The sequence below is a fragment of the Dermacentor silvarum genome, chromosome 7 (assembly GCF_013339745.2).
Source record: "Dermacentor silvarum isolate Dsil-2018 chromosome 7, BIME_Dsil_1.4, whole genome shotgun sequence".
Taxonomy (NCBI): Eukaryota; Metazoa; Arthropoda; class Arachnida; order Ixodida; family Ixodidae; genus Dermacentor; species Dermacentor silvarum.
The window spans coordinates 110,325,342-110,331,785 of NC_051160.1; the positions used below are offsets into that span (position 1 = coordinate 110,325,342).

Consider the following 6,444-nt stretch of genomic DNA (forward strand, 5'->3'; position numbering starts at 1 on the left):
TACACCCTCCTACGACGGACCATACCGTGTCCTCCACAAGACGCAGAAGTCCACCACCATCCTATTGAATGGCCGCGAAGAAGTCGTTTCGCTGGACCGCCTCAAACCAGCCTACGTCGAAACGCCTCCCAAAGAGCTCCCCGCGGATGTCGCTGGCGCACCCGTCGATATGCTCGACACCAAGACAGCCCCATCTCTGCCTCGTCGACGAGTACATTTCGCCGTTCCGTCTAGGCGGGGGGCCCTGTAGCGCCCACCGACGGCGCCTTGGGGCCGGCTGCGACTGACGAGAAAAATAAAGTTGGGCGGCGCGTGCCAGCGGCGCAAGCATGGCACGCGCTAGTCCGTTCTGAAAGCCTGCTGAGCTGGTCCTCTTGTTCTGGCGCTCCGCTGCGACCCCTCGGTTCTCGACAAGCTCAACAATATAGTACTCTTTAGCAATGTTAAGTCGAGCAGTGCAGGCGGCTATAGGCCGAACAGGGTCTCCATTCGCTGTACGTAAGGGCATCATCTCAAGAGGCGTGGTCACTTTTCGAAGCTTACGGCAAAGTTTGGCATCTATAACAGAAACGGCAGCACTGATATCGACAAGATCATACGCATGGGTGCCTTCAAGAAAAACTTCCAACAATATTCGACGGCAAAGTTCGAGGCCTTGAGCATTTCAACAGCGCAGTTCTTGGCTCACGAACTGCGGAGGCTAGTTTCCCTCATTTTCAGGGGCTGGTTGACGCATGGGCAACAAGGAGCAGCGACGGGGTGAAAGTGAGCGACGAGATGTGGGTTGCGGATAGTCACGTGAAGACGTGCTTGTTTGGGGATCCGGACTTTCATAACGAGAGCGGGGACGATCCTTGTAGTTCAGTGAACAGGCATCCGAGTATCCTGGGTCGCGACGACAAAAGTGTCGGGCAATATGACCAGGGCCGCCGCATGCAAAACAGATCGGCCGGTTGTCGCGCGTTTGCCAGGGATTTGCAGTGATGGGAGCAGCCCATGTCACGGACGGCTGAGTTGGGGCTGCAGCATATGACACACCATGGAATGGTGAGCGCTGTTGCAGCTGCCGCCGCTTTACTGCCTCAGGGTAACTAAGAGGTGCGGCGACAGGATGCTGCTGAATGGGCACCGGCGTGGCCTCGGAAATCAGTTCCTGAATGACGTGTTGAAGCACGGGAGCCAACGGGATTGGTTGCTGCAGTTGCTGCTGCTGTGGGAGCTCCTGACGCTGAGCAAACGGCAGGAGAGACAACTGACGGGTCACCTCCTCACGCACAAAGTCTTTCATTTGTGCCAGAAGGTATGTCTGGTCAGGCATGACATACGTCCAGTGCAGCGAGTGGTTGGTTGAACGTTTGAGATGAACGTTGGGTGAGAGCACGGTGCCTTCTCAATTCATCATAGCTGTGGCACAGGGTGACCACATCAGACACAGTGCCAGGAGACTTTGCAAGAAGCATTTGAAAGACATCGTCATCGACACCCTTCATAATATGCTGTATTTTGGCACTTTCGCTCATTGAGGCATCGATGCACCTGCAGAGATTGATTGTCCTCAATATAGGCGGTAAAAGTTTCATTTGGTTCCTGTGCTCGTGTGCGCAGTCGTTCGGCGTGTAACTTTCACACGGCAGGGCGACCGAAAACGGCAGATACTGCCTCCCTGAAAGTGGGCCAGTTCTCAAATTCAGATTCGTGGTTCGTATACCACAGCTTCGCCACGCTAGCCAGGTAAAAGTTCGCGGTACTCAACTTAGCAGCGTCAGCCCACTTGCTGGGTCCACTAACTTTTTCGTAGGATGACAGCCAGTTCTCGACGTCCTGGTCTTCCATACCCGAAAATACCGGGGGGTCTCGCTGGCGAACCGGGCCGGGGCAAACGACGGCCGGGAGAGGTGGCGGCGGTTGGGCAGCGTCGGCTGGCATGGTCGAGTGCAACGTGCGGGATGGGAGGTCCAGGGTGCCGGCGATGTGCGTACCCAGCACGATCCACCAAATGTAAAGAGGTTAATGGGCGAGTCCAACCAATAGGCGGTAGCGCGGAACAGTACGCAGGGAGAACAAGATGGTGGTGTTCGAACGCCGATCTCGTGCCTTCTCCTTGTGATGATGATCGCTCAGCCCGGGATGTCGTTCTCTTCATTATACATACTTCTTTTTATAAAGGTGTGGCAAACAGGAGAAATGGCACCGAGTCAGATTTACACGAACGTGGCAAATACACTGTACCTTACAGAAAATTTTTTTCAACTGACCCACCGCCTCCGCAGTCCCCCAACCACGCGGGGAACCATTGATGACGTATAATGAAATCACTAAGCATTATTATCTGTCAAGACGGGTATTCCCCCTCCCGCACCCTGCCTTATGCAGGGCGCGGGCGGTGACCCTTCGACTTTTACAAGCTCGTGCGTATCCTAACCTTGCGGTTCTTCACGCTATATACCCTGAAAGGTATCCCAGTGCGGACTGCCCTGCCTGTGGACTAACGGCAACATTTAACCATGTGTTGTGGGAGTGTGAAGCCATCGGCTCCGCCTTCAGCGAGGATAGGTGGGCTGCGCTTTTGGGCAGCTCCGAACTCAACGACCAAACCCTGGCCGTCCAGAGTGCCCGCGATCGGGCCGTCAAGCTCGGCTTGCCGGTCCCTACGTGGGACTAGCTGGGTGGCGCGGGGTGTCCCCTGCGTCTTCTCTGGACCTCAATAAAGTTATTTCACTCACTCACTCACTCACTCAACCCACCGGTACACGACAATCAAAGAAGGGAGATTCTTCCATGATTGTTGTGTACAGAAGCACTATACAATGTGTACATCAAACCACACCACGCACTTCAAGTATCTCTGTGTTTTTTTTTTTTTTACAGTCATTTGCCTTGTCTGGACACATTCAAATGAAACGAGTGCACTAATGCCAAATAAAACCCGTGTGGCAAAGCATATGATATTGGCGCCCTTTGGCCATCTCTGGCCTTTGCCCCAATAAACCCTATATACCATCATCAAGCATATGGTGCATGAAATTCCATATGATTCAAGAGTACACAAGAAAACAAAGGTACGAAAGTTCAGCACAATGCACAAATTGCCCAGCAGTAGTAAATGAGCTTCTTACAAACTACTTCTGAGCTGACATTCAGCTACTGCTGCCACATGCTTTGCAAATTTCTTTTTGTTCTATATATTAATGATATAGTTAACAAGGTTGAAGGTGGTGTACAGATTCGATTATTTGCCGATGATTGTGTGCTCTTTAAAGATATTGTTTCTCTCCATGATCAAACCAGTTTATGTTGTAGTTTAAATAATATTCTTGCATGGTGCAGGTGCTGGGGAATGACACCTAAACACAGATAAAAGCGTACTACTGCGAACGACACATAAGAAATCACCCCTGCCTTATAGATATAAGTTAGGTCCATCACCTCTTCATGAAGACACTAGCTATAAATACCTAGGAATGACCCTTAACAATACACTATCATGGAATGATCACATAAGTAACACTTGTGCTTCAGCCTTCAGAAAACTATGCCTGTTGAGACACAAACCCCATCTAACGTTCAAATGCTATGCTACAACTCCCTAATTAGATCTAAGCTGGAATATGCTTGCATAGTTTGGGACCCGTACACAAAAACTAATATGAATAGTCTTGAGAGAATTCAGAGAAAAGCGGTCAGATTTATATGTAACAAATTTTCCAGATCACATAAAGCCAACAGACAACGAAGCCAAGGAAAGCATCGGGGAAATTAAGTGTAGTTGAAATTGGAATGTAGAAAATAATGAAGGAAAGGGAAATGAAAGTGGACAAAAAGATAACTTGTCGCCGGCGGGAGCCGAACCCGCAACCTCCGCATTACACGTGCGTTGCACTACCAATTGTGCTACAGCGACGGCCATCAATTCGTCCACTAACTTGGGTATTTATGTTTACTAGATCTAGCCCTAGGTGTGTTAGCCAGCGCCACTCAGAACCATGGTGGGCGGATGTGGAACATCCTTTTTTAGCCCGATGGGGTCACGATACACGTGATCTTGGAAGAGCAGGCACATGGCTAATAAACCCTCACATGCTACCTAATGACATCAAGGCTGCCAGATTCGAGACCCTCATAATGAAATACGAAGTAAGAATGGGAACCGAGGAACTCGATTTTATTAGTCATAACCACATAAAGCCAACAGACAACGAAGCCAAGGAAAGCATCAGGGAAATTAAGTGTAGTTGAAATTGGAATGAAGAAAAGAATGAAGGAAAGGAAAATGAAAGTGTACGAAAAGATAACTTGTTGCCGGCAGGAGCCGAACCCGCAACCTCCGCATCGGGCTAAAAAGGATGTTCCATCCGCCCACCATGGTTCTGAGTGGCGCTGGCTAACACACCTAGGGCTAGATCTAGTAAACATAAATACCCAAGTTAGTGGACGAATTGATGGCCGTCGCTGTAGCACAATTGGTAGTGCAACGCACGTGTAATGCGGAGGTTGCGGGTTCGGCTCCCGCCGGCGACAAGTTATCTTTTTGTCCACTTTCATTTCCCCTTTCCTTCATTATTTTCTACATTCCAATTTCAACTACACTTAATTTCCCCGATGCTTTCCTTGGCTTCGTTGTCTGTTGGCTTTATGTGGTTATGACTAATAAAATCGAGCCCCTCGGTTCCCATTCTTACTTCGAAATTTTCCAGATGTGATTCCCCCACCGAACTTATGGAAATTAACAACATTGAACCACTCGAACTTAGAAGAAAGAAACAGAGATTTGAATTTGAACCCCTTACTTCGCAAGAACAAACACATATAAGTGTTCTTTTTTTCCGTGAACTGTAACCGAATAGAATTGTATGATTGAATCCACTTCCTAATCTTGTAATTTCGTGGTTCTGTTTGCTTTGTCAATCCGATTTTCATTGTATGTACCATATGTCGCCCTCCCTGCTTGGACCACTCCACAGTATTTATTAAAGAAGTAAATAAAATAAAATAAATGCTCATGCTTTATTTGTAGCAAGCATACGCTTTATCCTTGGCCAGCCTTCGCAATGTTTATAAGCACTCTCACATCAGTACCGGAAAAAAGAAAGTGAGTATAATACTGTAAAGAAAAAGGCAGCTTTAATGTGGAATGAATATACAATTGATTAGATTTATCAATCAATTTGATCTATGACATCTGTGGCTAGTTTCTTTGACCCTACGATCCTGCATGATGTATTTCTGGTGATTTTTGGCATGATGTCAGAGACCGCTGATGCATACTTCTCTCATTTCTTGATAATGACACAATTTTCATACCAGCAACACATTCTGCATCTGCTTTACTCATTAACCATGCGGAATTAATTTCACCCATGGTTACAACACAGTCATCATTTGGTACGAAACGGACACACTGACGTTCCCTGATGCAATGAAGAAAGCACCAATAACAACCATGGTGTTAACTGAAGTCGCGAGACAAGTTTCCGAGGCTTGCGATCGTCAAAAAGCTCAATGCCTGTAAAAGCGAACTGCAACAAAATTTTGGATTATGTGAAAAGTGCACTTTCAGGAAGATTTGGAACAGCCTCCCTGCAAAATTTTACGTCTGAAATACTACAAGTAGGTGCGCCACGAAAAGCATGAGAAGACACGCAATTTTTATTCTGAAACTGAGAAAAAAAAAAATTCCACTCTACCACTTCCTCGCACAACTGAGAAAATTGAGGACACAGCGTCTCTGCATGACGTCCAAGGACAGGCAGTGCCTTGGAGCTTATGGTTTGAAAATTCGCACCACATGTGCTAACCACCAGGTGCATGCATTGTCTTCGTAGCCACTACTTAATGGCTGCTAACAAGAAAATTACATGATTACCAGCACTGCAACTTTGGCAAGATTGCTTCAATATTGTATACTACTCAGAAACAATTTAAACTTGGCGAACTGCCAATGCAGCTGGCCTTTAAGCATATGAAACCAACACTTGAGGAACCTTCCTCCAAGTTTCACTCTTAAAACACATATGTGGCAATGGTTGCAACGAGAGTTTAGCCACAAGCCATGCTACACCGCAAAGTAGATTGCTTTACTGGCAGGTTAAATTCAACTATTTAGAATACCAAACATTTTTTTCTTGTTTCACATCCACTGGGAACAAGGAACCCTTGCGTTATAAGGGCTAAACATGAACTCCTTTGACACAAAGCTCTGTCCAACACGGCTTTTGTTCATGGACTCATGTTAAAGGGAACATTCTCCTTTGGGCAAGGATTATCTTTTGGCTACTTTGACTGGTCTTGTCCGATTACCTTGGCAGAGCTACGAGAGTTGTTTAATACATCAACTAAACTTTATATAGCAAAACTAAGTCAACTGCAATTCATATAATTGGGATTATCACTGCTACAGCATGCTGATTCCTTAAAATACAGTTACAGTGCTTTCTTACATGAATT

General features: G+C 46.9%; 2 non-coding genes across 2 annotated transcripts; one reads left to right on the forward strand and one right to left on the reverse strand.

The window, feature by feature from the left end:
• Positions 1–3,828: 3,828 nt before the first annotated feature.
• On the reverse strand, positions 3,829–3,901 carry Trnat-ugu (transfer RNA threonine (anticodon UGU)). Its single transcript has one exon. It is a non-coding gene; the product is annotated as a tRNA-Thr (tRNA).
• Positions 3,902–4,445: 544 nt separating this feature from the next.
• Positions 4,446–4,518, forward strand: Trnat-ugu (transfer RNA threonine (anticodon UGU)). The gene has a single exon. It is a non-coding gene; the product is annotated as a tRNA-Thr (tRNA).
• Positions 4,519–6,444: the final 1,926 nt, after the last annotated feature.